This window comes from Scyliorhinus canicula, chromosome 1 (assembly GCF_902713615.1).
Source record: "Scyliorhinus canicula chromosome 1, sScyCan1.1, whole genome shotgun sequence".
Taxonomy (NCBI): domain Eukaryota; kingdom Metazoa; phylum Chordata; class Chondrichthyes; order Carcharhiniformes; family Scyliorhinidae; genus Scyliorhinus; species Scyliorhinus canicula.
Window position 1 is genome coordinate 11,837,158 of NC_052146.1, and position 13,160 is coordinate 11,850,317.

The following is a 13,160-nucleotide window of genomic DNA, read 5'->3' on the forward strand; positions in this document are numbered from 1 at the left end:
CATAGAAAATGCTGGGCAATCTCAGCGTCGGTGGGGAGAGAAGGGAGCTGACGTTTCCAGTCTGGCACGGTAGCACAGTGGTTAGCACAGTCACTTCACAGCTCCAGGGTCCCAGGTTCGATTCCCCGCTGGGTCACTGTCTGTGCAGAGTCTGCACTTTCTCGCCGTGTCTGGGTGGGTTTCCTCCGGATGCTCCGGTTTCCTCCCACAGCCCAAAGATGTGCAGGTTAGGTAGATTGGCCATGGTGAATTCCCTTTGTGTCCGAAAGGTTTAGGTGGGGGTTACTGAGATAGGGTGGAGGTGTGGGCTTGGGTAGGGTGCTCTTTCCAAGGGGCGGTGCAAACTTGATGGGCCGAATGGCCTCCTTCTGCACTGTAAATTCTATGAAAGCTTTGACCAAAGACCTAGAGTATCCCAATGTTCTAACTATTGGTGCCTGTTTTCCCACTATCCGGGCTCCTGGCGCCGATTGCTGTACCCGATCCACTGAGAGCTCTGTTTGCATTTCCATAGCACCGCTCACATCCTTCAAAAAACGAATCTGGTTATGAATGTGCTTATTGTTGTAAAGTGAGAGGAGCAGCAGGTTCCCAGAAAGAGCAACCAGACCACCTTTTGAAGGCTGGGTTTAGACATCTGAGGAAAAACTATCTGTTCTTATTTCAATAGCAATGCGGCAGATATGATAGTCAGTCAGTGTGAGTTGGGAGTAGGATTTGAACCCATAGCCTTTCTGGCCCACTGAATCATGGTCTTGGGGTGGATTATTGATTTGCCATTAATTTGCCATATACCCATCTACTGTATAAGGGTTTATGGGCGGCACATTGACACAATGGTTAGCACTGCTGCCTCACAGCTCCAGGGTCATGGGTTCAATTCCAGCCTCGGGTGATTGTGCGGAGTTTGCATGTTGTCCCCGTGTGTGCGTGGATTTCCTCCGGGTGCTCCGGTTTCCTCCCACAGTCCAAAGATGCGCGGGTTAGGTGGATTGATAAAATAGCCCCTTAGTGTCCAAAAGGTTTGATGGGGTTATTGGGTTACGTGGACGCGTGGTGCTTTTTCCGGGGGCCAGTGTGGACTCGATGGGCCAAATGGGATCCTTCTGCACTGTAAATTCTAGGATTCTCTGACAATGGCTTGCCATAAACATTCGCCATCTCAGTAAAGATACAAACTGAATTCAGAGAACATCAGACTGCATGGAGAAGGTAAAGTATCTTCGACCGGGTTGTTGAATTAACTTCTCTGGGAAAGACTGCCTGCGCAGTGTGATGTCTGAGGACACGTTGAGGCCTAATCAGGTGTGTACTCCCATCCCATCCATACAACTTTAGCTACACCGCCCACTGCCTGGGGAAAGTGGGCAGCATAATCAAAGACCCCTCCCACCCGGCTGATTCACTCTTCCAACTTCTTCCATCGGGCAGCAGATATAAAAGTCTGAGAACACGCACAAACAGACTCAAAAACAGCTTCTTCCCCACTGTTGCCAGACCCTCTTATGGACTGACCTGATTAATACCACACCTCTGCATGCTTCACCCAAAGCCGGTGTCTATGTATTTACATTGTGTACCTTGTGTTGCCCTATTAAGTATTTTCTTTTCATGTACTAAGAGATATTAGAGCGAGTTTGAGCTGCAAAGGGCAGCACGGTGGCCTAGTGGTTAGCACAACCGCCTCACGGCGCTGAGGTCCCAGGTTCGATCCCGGCTCTGGGTCACTGTCCGTGTGGAGTTTGCACGTTCTCCCCGTGTCTGCGTGGGTTTCGCCCCCACAACCCAAAAATGTGCAGAGTAGGTGGATTGGCCAGGCTAAATTGCCCCTTAATTGGAAAAAATAATTGGCTAATCTAAATTTATAAAAAAAAAGAGTTTGAGCTGCATGCAGAAATATACTTTTCACTGTACCTCGGTACACATGACAATAAACAAATCCAAACATCCAAACAAATCCATACTTTAGACATGGGGTTTATTTGAGTGTCACCCATCACCATCAGCATTGACCAGAAACTAGGCTGGACCCGGACCTAAATACCTGTGACTACAAGAGCCGGTACCTCACCTCCTGGCTCCCCAAAACCTGTCCATCATCCACATGGCACAAGTCAGGAGCATAATGGAAAACTCTCCACTTGCCTGGATGAGTGCAGCTCCAACAACACTCTAGAAGCTCGACACCAACCAGGACAAAGCAGCCCTGCTTGATCGGCATCCCATTCACCACCGACAACCAGTGACAGCCGTGTACTCCCCCAGTACAATGCTCTCCAGTACAACCCTCCCCCAGGCCAACCCTCCCCCAGTACAACCCTCCCCCAGTACACCCTCCCCCAGTACACTCTCCCCCAGTACAACCCTCCCCCAGTCCAAACCTCCCCCATTACAACCCTCCCCCAGTCCAACCCTCCCCGAGTCCAACCCTCCCCCAGTACAATCCTCCCCCAGTACAACCCTCCCCCAGTACAATCCTCACCCAGTCCAACCCTCCCCCAGTACAACCCTCCCCCAGTACACTCTCCCCCAGTCCAACCCTCCCCCAGTACAATCCTCCCCCAGTCCAACCCTCCCCCAGTACAACCCTCCCCCAGTACACTCTCCCCCAGTACAACCCTCCCCCAGTCCAAACCTCCCCCATTACAACCCTCCCCCAGTCCAACCCTCCCCCAGTACAACCCTCCCCCAGTCCAACCCTCTCCCAGTCCAACCCTGCCCCAGTCCAACCCTCTCCCAGTCCAACCCTGCCCCAGTCCAACCCTCCCCCAGTCCAACCCTCTCCCAGTCCAACCCTCCCCCAGTCCAACCCTCCCCCAGTCCAACCCTCCCCCAGTCCAACCCTCCCCCAGTACAACCCTCCCCCAGTCCAACCCTCCCCCAGTACAACCCTCCCCCAGTACACCCTCCCCCAGTACAACCCTCCCCCAGTCCAACCCTCCCCCAGTCCAACCCTCCCACAGTCCAACCCTCTCCCAGTCCAACCCTCCCCCAGTCCAACCCTCCCACAGTCCAACCCTCTCCCAGTCCAACCCTCCCCCAGTCCAACCCTCCCACAGTCCAACCCTCCCCCAGTACAACCCTCTCCCAGTACAACCCTCTCCCAGTCCAACCCTCCCCCAGTCCAACCCTCCCACAGTCCAGCCCTCCCCGAGTCCAACCCTCCCCCAGTCCAACCCTCCCCCAGTCCAACCCTCTCCCAGTCCAACCCTCCCCCAGTCCAACCCACCCCCAGTCCAACCCACCCCCAGTACACCCTCCCCCAGTACACTCTCCCCCAGTACAACCCTCCCCCAGTCCAAACCTCCCCCATTACAACCCTCCCCCAGTCCAAACCTCCCCAAGTCCAACCCTCCCCCAGTCCAACCCTCCCCCAGTCCAACCCACCCCCAGTACAACCCTCCCCCAGTACACCCTCCCCCAGTGCACTCTCCCCCAGTACAACCCTCCCCCAGTCCAAACCTCCCCCATTACAACCTCCCCCAGTCCAACCCTCCCCGAGTCCAACCCTCCCCCAGTCCAACCCTCCCCAGTCCAACCCACCCCCAGTCCAACCCTCCCCGAGTCCAACCCTCCCCCAGTCCAACCCTCCCCCAGTCCAACCCTCCCCCATTACAACCCTCCCCCATTACAACCCTCCCCCAGTACGACCCTCCCCCAGTCCAACCCTCCCCCAGTCCAACCCTCCCCCAGTCCAACCCTCCCCCATTACAACCCTCCCCCATTACAACCCTCCCCCAGTCCAACCCTCCCCCAGTCCAACCCTCCCCCAGTCCAACCCTCCCCCAGTCCAACCCTCCCCCAGTCCAACCCTCCCCCAGTCCAACCCTCCCCCAGTCCAACCCACCCCCAGTCCAACCTTCTCCCAGTCCAACCCTCCCCCAGTCCAATCCTCCCACAGTCCAACCCTCCCCCAGCACAACCCTCTCCCAGTCCAACCCTCCCCCAGTCCAACCTTCCCCCAGCCCAACCCTCCCCCAGTCCAACCCTCCCCCAGTCCAACCCTCCCACAGTCCAACCCTCCCCCAGTCCAACCCTCCCCCAGTCCAGCCCTCCCCCAGTACAACCCTCCCCCAGTCCAACCCTCCCCCAGTCCAACCCTCCCCCAGTACAACCCTCCCCCAGTACGACCCTCCCCCAGTACAACCCTCCCCCAGTCCAACCCTCCCACAGTCCAACCCTCTCCCAGTCCAACCCTCCCCCAGTCCAACCCTCCCACAGTCCAACCTTCCCCCAGTCCAACCCTCCCCCAGTCCAACCCTCCCCCAGTACGACCCTCCCCCAGTACAACCCTCCCCCAGTATGACCCTCCCCCAGTCCAACCCTCCCCCAGTCCAACCCTCCCACAGTCCAACCCTCTCCCAGTCCAACCCTCCCCCAGTCCAACCCTCCCACAGTCCAACCTTCCCCCAGTCCAACCCTCCCCCAGTCCAACCCTCCCCCAGTACGACCGTCCCCCAGTACAACCCTCCCCCAGTACGACCCTCCCCCAGTACAACCCTCCCCCAGTACGACCCTCCCCCAGTCCAACCCTCCCCCAGTCCAACCCTCCCCCAGTCCAACCCTCTCCCAGTCCAACCCTCCCCCAGTCCAACCCTCCCCCAGTCCAACCCTCCCCCAGTCCAACCCTCCCACAGTCCAACCCTTCCCCAGTACAACCCTTCCCCAGTACAATCCTCTCCCAGGTACAACCACCCCCCAGTACACCCTCCCCCAGTACAACCCTCCACGAATACAACCCTCCCCCAATCCAACCCACCCCCAGTACAAGCCTTCCCCAGGTACAACTCTCTCCCAGTCCAACCCTTCCCCAGTACAATCCTCTCCCAGGTACAACCACCCCCCAGTACAACCCTCCCCCAGTCCAACCATCCCCCAGTACAACCCTCGCCCAGTCCAACCATCCCCCAGTACAACCCTCACCCAGTACAACCCTCCCCCAGTCCAACCCTCCCCAGTACAACCCTCCCCCAGTACAACCCTCCCCCAGTCCAACCCTCCCCAGTACAACCCTCCCCCAGTACAACCCTCCCAGTTATCATCCAGACACATGGGGAGAAGGTCCCTTTGTGAACACATCTGAATCTTATTGTGACAGTGAGACCGGGAAAGATGGATTAGGGTGAAAGGCGATAGTAGTCCAATTAAAATACCATCTACCGGCTCCATTGGAGCTCAGACACATCTTCGAATGATTCCACTTTTATTTCCTCCTCCCAGTGCTCTATATGGCTTCTTCTGACCCTTCATGTGACAGTTTTAAAGCTGTGTGTGCGCCCTTTACTGACTTTGCTGCGTTTCTCGGGTCACCTCTGTCTCTGCCATGCCTCTATTGAGGGTCCCCTCTCCCGCAGGGTGAGGGTGAATCCCCCACACCGTGGTGTTGGGTGGGATTCAGCCCACTTTTAATACAGGGAGCTCCAGGGCTCGCCACTCATTCTCCTGGCCAAGCTGCACGTGAATTCAGACCCGTTTAACAAGATATTTCAGAACAGAGTTGCAGGGACAGGATAGAGCAGATTTGTGTGAGCACTGTATTTTTTTTTCATACCTTCTCTGGCCGTGTGTGAATATTTAACCAGTGTGAAGATTTCAGTGATAGATTACCACATTCTAGCTGATGAAAGAGGCATTAAATCTACCACCATCTGCCCGGCTGCAGGTGCCAAACCGGCTCAGCAACGTAAATTATATTTAACAAATAATCTGCTGAAACCCATCGAACATAACCTTGAGGTAGGAGCAATGGGGAAGGAACTTCTCCAGAGCTTCTTCAGTAAGATTGCAGCTGGCCACATCTGGCTTTGTGGCCTTTAGGTGCAGAGTCCTCCTACCCTGGGCAAAACCAATCCCTCTTTAAACCCCCTCCCTCATACCCTCTCAGACTGCCCCTATAAAGATTGAGGTTTGTTTCCCGGGGATTACCAGGATTTGTCCAGCCCTGTCTGATAAATTGAGCAGGAAGGGAATAAAGAGGCAGCACGGTGGCGCAGTGAGTTAGCACTGCTGCCTCACGGCGCTGAGGTCCCAGATTCAATCCTGGCTCTGGGTCACTGTCCGTGTGGAGTTTGCACATTCTCCCTGTGTTTGCGTGGGTTTCGCCCCCACAACCCAAAGATGTGCTGGGTAGGTGGATTGGCCACGCTAAATTGCCCCTTAATTAGTAAAAATGAATTGGATAATCTTAAATTATATAAAAGAAAGGAAGGGAATAAAGGATTGAGCCAATTATAATTGGTTAATTATCCAATGAGGCGGTTCCCCAGGCATATCTGTTCGAGCGATCCCCACTGTGTCAATTAAATATAACTATTTTCTTTCCGATTTAAATCGGGGAAATGTGTAATGCAGGCTGATTTATGCATTAATCTATTTCCAGGTGATGGTTTATTTACACCGACACCTGCTGTTAAACCTGGAGATGACAACCAATCACCCATTTTGTCAAGGGAAGTGCTGTTACATTTCTGAGGCTGGACGTCTACGTGCCTCTCGGCCTCTTGGCTAAGATGAAGGGAGAGGTCAGGGGCAATGTCTCCTCTTGTCAGCTTGAATCTGGTCTGTCTCTCCTGTGGGTTCGATTTGAATGGGTTTATGGAGCAGGCAAGGAGCTGGATGAGGGGTTTGCCTCTGTCCACACTCTGCGCATTGGCTTTGTCGCTTTAAGAACAGAATTGCAAATGATATTCTGATGATATCCCCAGCTTTACCCTGTGAATGGGGCCGGGAGGGAGCTGGTGGTGCTGGACATGAAATGAAATGAATATCGCTTATTGTCACAAGTAGGCTTCAATGAAGTTACTGTGAAAAGCCCCTAGTCGCCACATTCCGGCGCCTGTTCGGGGAGGCCGGTACGGGAATTGAACTGGCACTGCTGGCCTGCCTTGATTTGCTTTAAAAGCTAGCTATTAAGCCCTGTGCTAAACCAGCCCCAAGCCCCAATGTGCATACACATGCTTGTGTATGCAAAGCATTGCTTCTTCTGCTAAACGGTATTCCTCTAATCGGGAATCCGTATTAAATGAAGGGGTTAATTTCTTGTGGGTCTGGGTCACAGCACCGAGGAATCCATACGCGACTTGGGAGTTAAAAGCGCTTCAAATTAATCTCCAATATGTATAAGTCACTTTCTGACCTCCTGAAGTTGGGGGGGGGGGGGTCCTACAGTGGAAAGGAGGGGGGAGAGGGAGAGAGGGGGATAGCACTGCTGAATTCCACGTTTTATTACTGATGCGGAGAAGGTGTTGATGTTGGGCTGGTTTGGGGAACAGGATAGGTTATTGGGTGTGGATGGAGTGGCGTTGTGCAAGGGGTGGTGTTTGGAGGCACTGGGAAGGGCGTCTCTGCCGTTTGCTCAGTGAAATATTCTTCCAACCTGGTGGTTGTTTCTACGTCACAAATGTGGCGGAAGGGCAGCACGGTGGCCTAGTGGTTAGCACAACCGCCTCACGGCGCTGAGGTCCCAGGTTCGATCCTGACTCTGGGTCACTGTCCGTGTGGAGTTTGCACATTCTCCCCGTGTCTGCGTGGGTTTCGCCCCCACAACCCACAAATGTGCAGAGTAGGTGGATTGGCCATGCTAAATTGCCCCTTAATTGGAAAAAATAATTGGCTAATCTAAATTTTAAAAAAAAACAAATGTGGCGGCAGCACACTCAGCATTTTAAGTTGAGGCGGGGGGGGTGTAAATGTGGGCCCCTATCTGTGGGATCATTTGCTATAACCGGTGAGATTGAATGTCACATTTGGGGGGGGGGGAGGTAGGGTGCTGGAGTGGGTGAGGAGCTTGTTTCTGGAAGGAATGTTTACCAACTGGGAAGAGTTTATAGAATTATAGAATTTACAGTACAGAAGGAGGCCCTTCAGCCCATTGAGTCTGCACCGGCCCTTGGAAAGAGCACCCTAGTTAAACCCACACTTCCAACCAATCCCCCGTAACCCAGTAATCCCAGCTAATCTTTTTGGACACTGGGGACAATTTATCATGACCAATCCATGTAACCTACACATCTTTGGACTGTGGGGTGGCAGCACGGTGGCGCAGTGGTTAGCACTGCAGTCTCACGGCGCCGAGGTCTCAGGTTCGATCCTGGCTCTGTGTCACTGTCCATGTGGAGTTTGCACATTCTCCCCATGTCTGCGTGGGTTTCACCCCCACAACACAAAGATGTGCAGGGTAGGTGGATTGGCCACACTAAACTGCCCCTTAATTGGGAAAAATGGTATGTTCAGGTTCTTTCAGGTGTCGGATTGTTCACGGGGCATTTTCGACATTCCCAGTGCCAGAGCCGTCCACTTTGGTGGATAGGATCCTCTCCTGTGTGGGGTTGGGAGAGGGAAGCATGTCAGGAAGATATGAACGGATCATGGGGGAAGAACAGATTCCGGTAGACAAGGTGTAGGCCAAGTAAGGGCAGGAGTTGGGACTTATTTTGGAGGGGGATGTGTGGAGTGAGTCCCTCCATAGGGTGATTGCTATCTCATCCTGCGCGAGGCTGAGTTTGATACAGCACAAGGTGGTGTTCAGGTCACACACCCCATAAGGCCAGAATGAGTCTGTTTTTGAAGGGTTGAGGATAGGTGTGAGTGGTGCTCCAGAGAGCCGGTGAACCACGCGCACATGTTCTGGTCCTGCCCCAGTTGGGGGGTTATTGGGGTCATTTTCCAACACCATATCAGCAATCTTGAACGTTTATTTTGAACCCTGTCCATTAGTAGCTGCCTTTGGGATGTCAGACCAGCCGGAGCTGGGGATGATGTGGGGGCAGATGAACTGGAATTCTTGTTGCTGGCCTGCTGGTGCATTGTGCTGAGCTGGAGGTGGGAGGCGCTATCTGATGACACAGCATGGCTACGTGACTTGATGGAGTTTTTGTACTTTGAGAAGGTCATGTTTACTGTGAGGGGGATGATCGATTGGTTGCACTTTAAGGATCTGATCAATATTAGCTGTTGTGGGGGGAGGATTCTATGTCCTTTTTCTTTGGGGGGGGGTGTTGCTGTAGCTGTTGATATGAGCTATTGTCTAAAGTTGGCACATACTTTACTGTTTTGATTTTATTAAATGTTAAAAGTTCAATTAAAACATTTCCAAAATAATCCATGTTCTGTGTGTGGGTGTATGTGTGTGTGTATATAAATGTCTGTGTGTATATATGTATGTGTGTATGTGTGAGAGTGTGTGTGTGTATGTGTGAGAGTGTGTGAATCTGTGACCGTGTATGGCATATGTGTGTATATGCATGTGTGTGTGTATGTGTGTGTGTTGGTGTTTGTGTGACCATGTATGTGTAACTGTGTGTGTATGTGTGTGTGACTGTGTATGTATGTGTGTATGTATGTGTGTGTATAACTGTACGTATGTAAGTGTGTGTGTGTAACTGTGTGTGTATGTGAGTGTGTATATGTGTGACTGTGTGTAAATGTGTGAGTATGTATGTGTGTGTGGCCGTGTATGAATGTGTGTGTGTGACATGTAACTGTATGTATGTGAGTATGTGTGACTGTGTATGTAATTGGGTATGCATGTATGTGTGTGTGAGTATGTGTGTGTAACTATGTGTACATATGTATGTGTGTGTGAGTATGTGTGTGTAACTATGTGTACATATGTATGTGTGTGTGAGTATATGTGTGTAACTATGTATGTGTATGAGTGTATATGTGTGTGTGGAGGGGGGGGGGGGGGGGGGGGCGTGCCAAGGGGGTCAGTGTCACCCAATGATATCTCTCAGTGAGTGTGGTTGATTATCTGAAAGTGGCAGCCTGATTTTGGAGTGTTGAAACACCACCTGAAGCAGTTCAATCTGAGTTTAAACCCTGAGCCCACAGGTCCAGTAAATGTGCATTGTGATTGTTGAAGCCAGTACTGTGCAACACACCGAGCTGAACGCCTCCAAACCAGTCAGAGGCCATGACCTTGGTGCCTATAAACCAGCTGTTAAAACACACCTTTCACCGCCAGCACGATTTAAAATGTCAAGCCAACAGATTGGGCCTGGGACATATTCAATGCACCTGGAATTGTCAAATCGGGCTGAATAGGCCCAATCTCAATCCAAGGTCCACAATATTGTGATCATTTAGTTTTACCCGTTGGTCTCAGACACCGGGACAGCTCTGCGTGTGAATAATTCAACAGTGAAGTAGAATCCCCATCGAATGTCACTTCTGAATGTATTTTCAAATTGTCCTTGAATGAGATGGAAAACTGGGCCCTAAAGTTGCATATTTTGTTTTGCCCTCGAAGACGCCGAGATGTAAGGGCGCAGAATGTGTATTTGGCTTTACCAGCAGCCTGACTCTCCAGCCACAATCCGCCCACAAAACTGGTCTTTTTTGTTTTACCTACAAGAGAACGGGGGACTATGAAGGAAACAGTCACTCGGGGTTGGAACTGCTTCATTTTTCCTGAAACATGCTTTACATTTTTTGTCCAGTCATCAGTCTTAATTCAAATTCATGCAGATTTAATTCAAGGGATTGCATGAGGAACGGGAGGAGGCCATTCCGCCCCTCGAGCCGACCCTGCTGGCCAACGAGATCACTGTGACCGGGATCCAACTCCATTCACCCGCCCTGTGTGACGGAGTGACCCCCGATTTCACTCCAGTTTCTTGCATTCTGAGGGTTCAAAAGCAGCATTGCACGAAATATCAAACTGATATTTATTTTGCAAGGCGATAGTGGTCCATAATGAAAGATTCATGAAAACTATTCATTGTCGTTAAGAATGAATCTGAGTTGCTATTCTCTCCAATGGCCAATTTAATTAAACTAATGTCGCTCCTGACGCAGACCGTACATTCGGCAATGATTCGATCTTTTTCGTTTGTAAAAACACATCTTGCTGTGTATATTTCCAGTGATTTCTGCTGCTCTCTGGAATGAAGTCTGGGTGTCATTAACTGGCAATTTGTAACAGATTCCCGCCCCCTACCATTTACATAATCAAGTGCTGATTACACGCAATGAATAATGATCCAGTTGTTTTAAGTGTTATTGTCACACAGGGAGTGGGAATGGCTGAATCTGCTGGAAGCTGCTGCACTTATTGCAACACCGGGTGGCTTTATCAACCTTAGAAACTGGTTCCATTCACTAATTCCGGCTTTAATCCTGGGAATCTTTCTGCGCTTTGCTTCTGAAGTCGGGATCTCCTGGATGTTATCACAACCCCCAGCGTTCAAAGCGGATGTCTCCTGGGGAAAGATAACGGCGCTTAACATTGTGCAGACTGTGAGTGAAGTGGGCAGAGAGAGAGAGAGAGAGGGGGGGGGGGGGGGGGGGGGTAGAGAGGGGAAGAGAGAGAGAGGTGGGAGAGTGAGGGGGAGAGAGGGGGAGAGAGAGAGGGGGGAGGAGAGAGGGGGGGGGAGAGAGAGAGGGGGGGAGAGAGGGGGGGGAGAGAGGGGGGGGGGGAGAGAGAGGGGGGGGAGAGAGAGGGGGGGGGGGGGGGGGGGAGAGAGAGGGGGGGGAGAGAGGAAAGAGAGAAAGGGGAAGAGAGAGAGAGGGAGGGAGATAGTGGGGGAGAGAGGGGGAGAGGGAGAAGGAGAGGGGGAGAGAGAGAGAGAAGGAAGGAGAGTGGGGGCGGAGTGAGGGGAAGAGAGAGAGGAAGAGAGAGGAGTGGGAGAGAGGGGGAGAGATGAGGCAGAGAGAGAGGGGAGAGATAGGAGACGGAGTGAGGGTAAGAGAGGGGGAGAGGGGGGAGAGAGAGTGGGGGAGAGAGAGAGGGGGAGGGGGAGAGAGAGAGAGGGGGAGGGGGGAGGGAGAGGTGGGAGGGGGAGAGAGGAGTGTGAGGGGAGAGAGAGAAGGGGCGACAGAGGGAGGGAGAGGGACGGAGAGGAGGGAGGGAGTGAGTGAGGGGGGGAGGGACGGAGAGAGGGGGTGAGAGTGTGATGGGAGACAGAGGGAGGGGGAGAGAGGGGCGAGAGAGGAGGGGAATGAGAGAGTGAGAGAGAGAGGGAAGAGGGAGAGGGGAGAGAGGGGGGGAGAGAGAGAGAGGGAGGGAGGGAGATAGTGGGGGAGAGAGGGGGGAGAGTGAGAAGGAGAGGGGGGAGAGAGAGAGAGAAGGAAGGAGATGGGGGCGGAAGTGAGGGGAAGAGGAGAGGAAGAGAGAGGGGTGGGAGAGAGGGGAGAGATGAGGCAGTGAGAGAGGGGAGAGATAGGAGACGGAGTGAGGGTAAGAGAGGGGAGAGAGAGAGTGGGGGGAGAGAGAGGGGGAGGGAGGGAGAGAGTGGGGGAGAGAGGGAGAAGGAGAGGGGGAGTGAGAGAGAGAAGGAGGGAGAGTGGGGGCGGAGGGGAAGAGAGGGGGAGAGGAAGAGAGAGGGGTGGGAGAGAGGGGGAGAGGGGGGGGGGAGAGAGGGGTGAGAGAGAGAGGAGGGGTGGGAGAGAGGGGGAGAGATGGGGAAGAGAGAGAGGGGACGGAGTGAGGGTAAGAGAGGGGAAGAGAGGGGGGGAGAGAGGGGGGAGAGAGAGAGAGCGGGGGAGAGAGAGAGGGGGGGAGAGAGAGGCGGGGGAGAGAGGGAGGAGGAGATGGGAGACAGAGAGAGAGAGGGAGACATGGAGGGGAGAGAGAGGTTGGTTGGGGGGGAGGGAGGGAGGGAGAAAGCGGCAGCCTCCTCCGCCCAGTTTATTATTTCAATATTTGGGGGGGGGGGGGGGGGGGGGTTTTGCTCAGGATAATGTACAAATAAAGCAACATAGAAAAGCAAAAGTGTATGTTATCTGACAGGGTGAGTTCCTGAAAACTTTTTTTTTTAATGACTACGGTGATTATGAATTTAGTAAAATAATGTTCCGTTTCGCTGGTGGTAGGTTCATGACCAAAAATCAATCCAATTCTCCGCTTCCAAAACTCAGCCTTCATCCATATCGTTTGACTCCCAGTTGTCAAAACGGTTGCCTGCTGCAGGGAACCCAGACATCCAGCAATTTGGGACAATCTACTGCAGTGTCCCCACCAAGTGTCCGGACAGAACACACCTTCAAACATTGCCCCAATTAGGTGCTTCTTTCTAAATGAGAATAATTAAGCCACGCGCTCCTCACCAGTTAGAGAGAGAGAGAGAAAAAAGGAACATTTAGTCTTTCTTTAAATTTACCAGTTTATATAGAAAATTACAACACGCTGCTTCATTAAAAAAAATATGAAAGCCATTTTA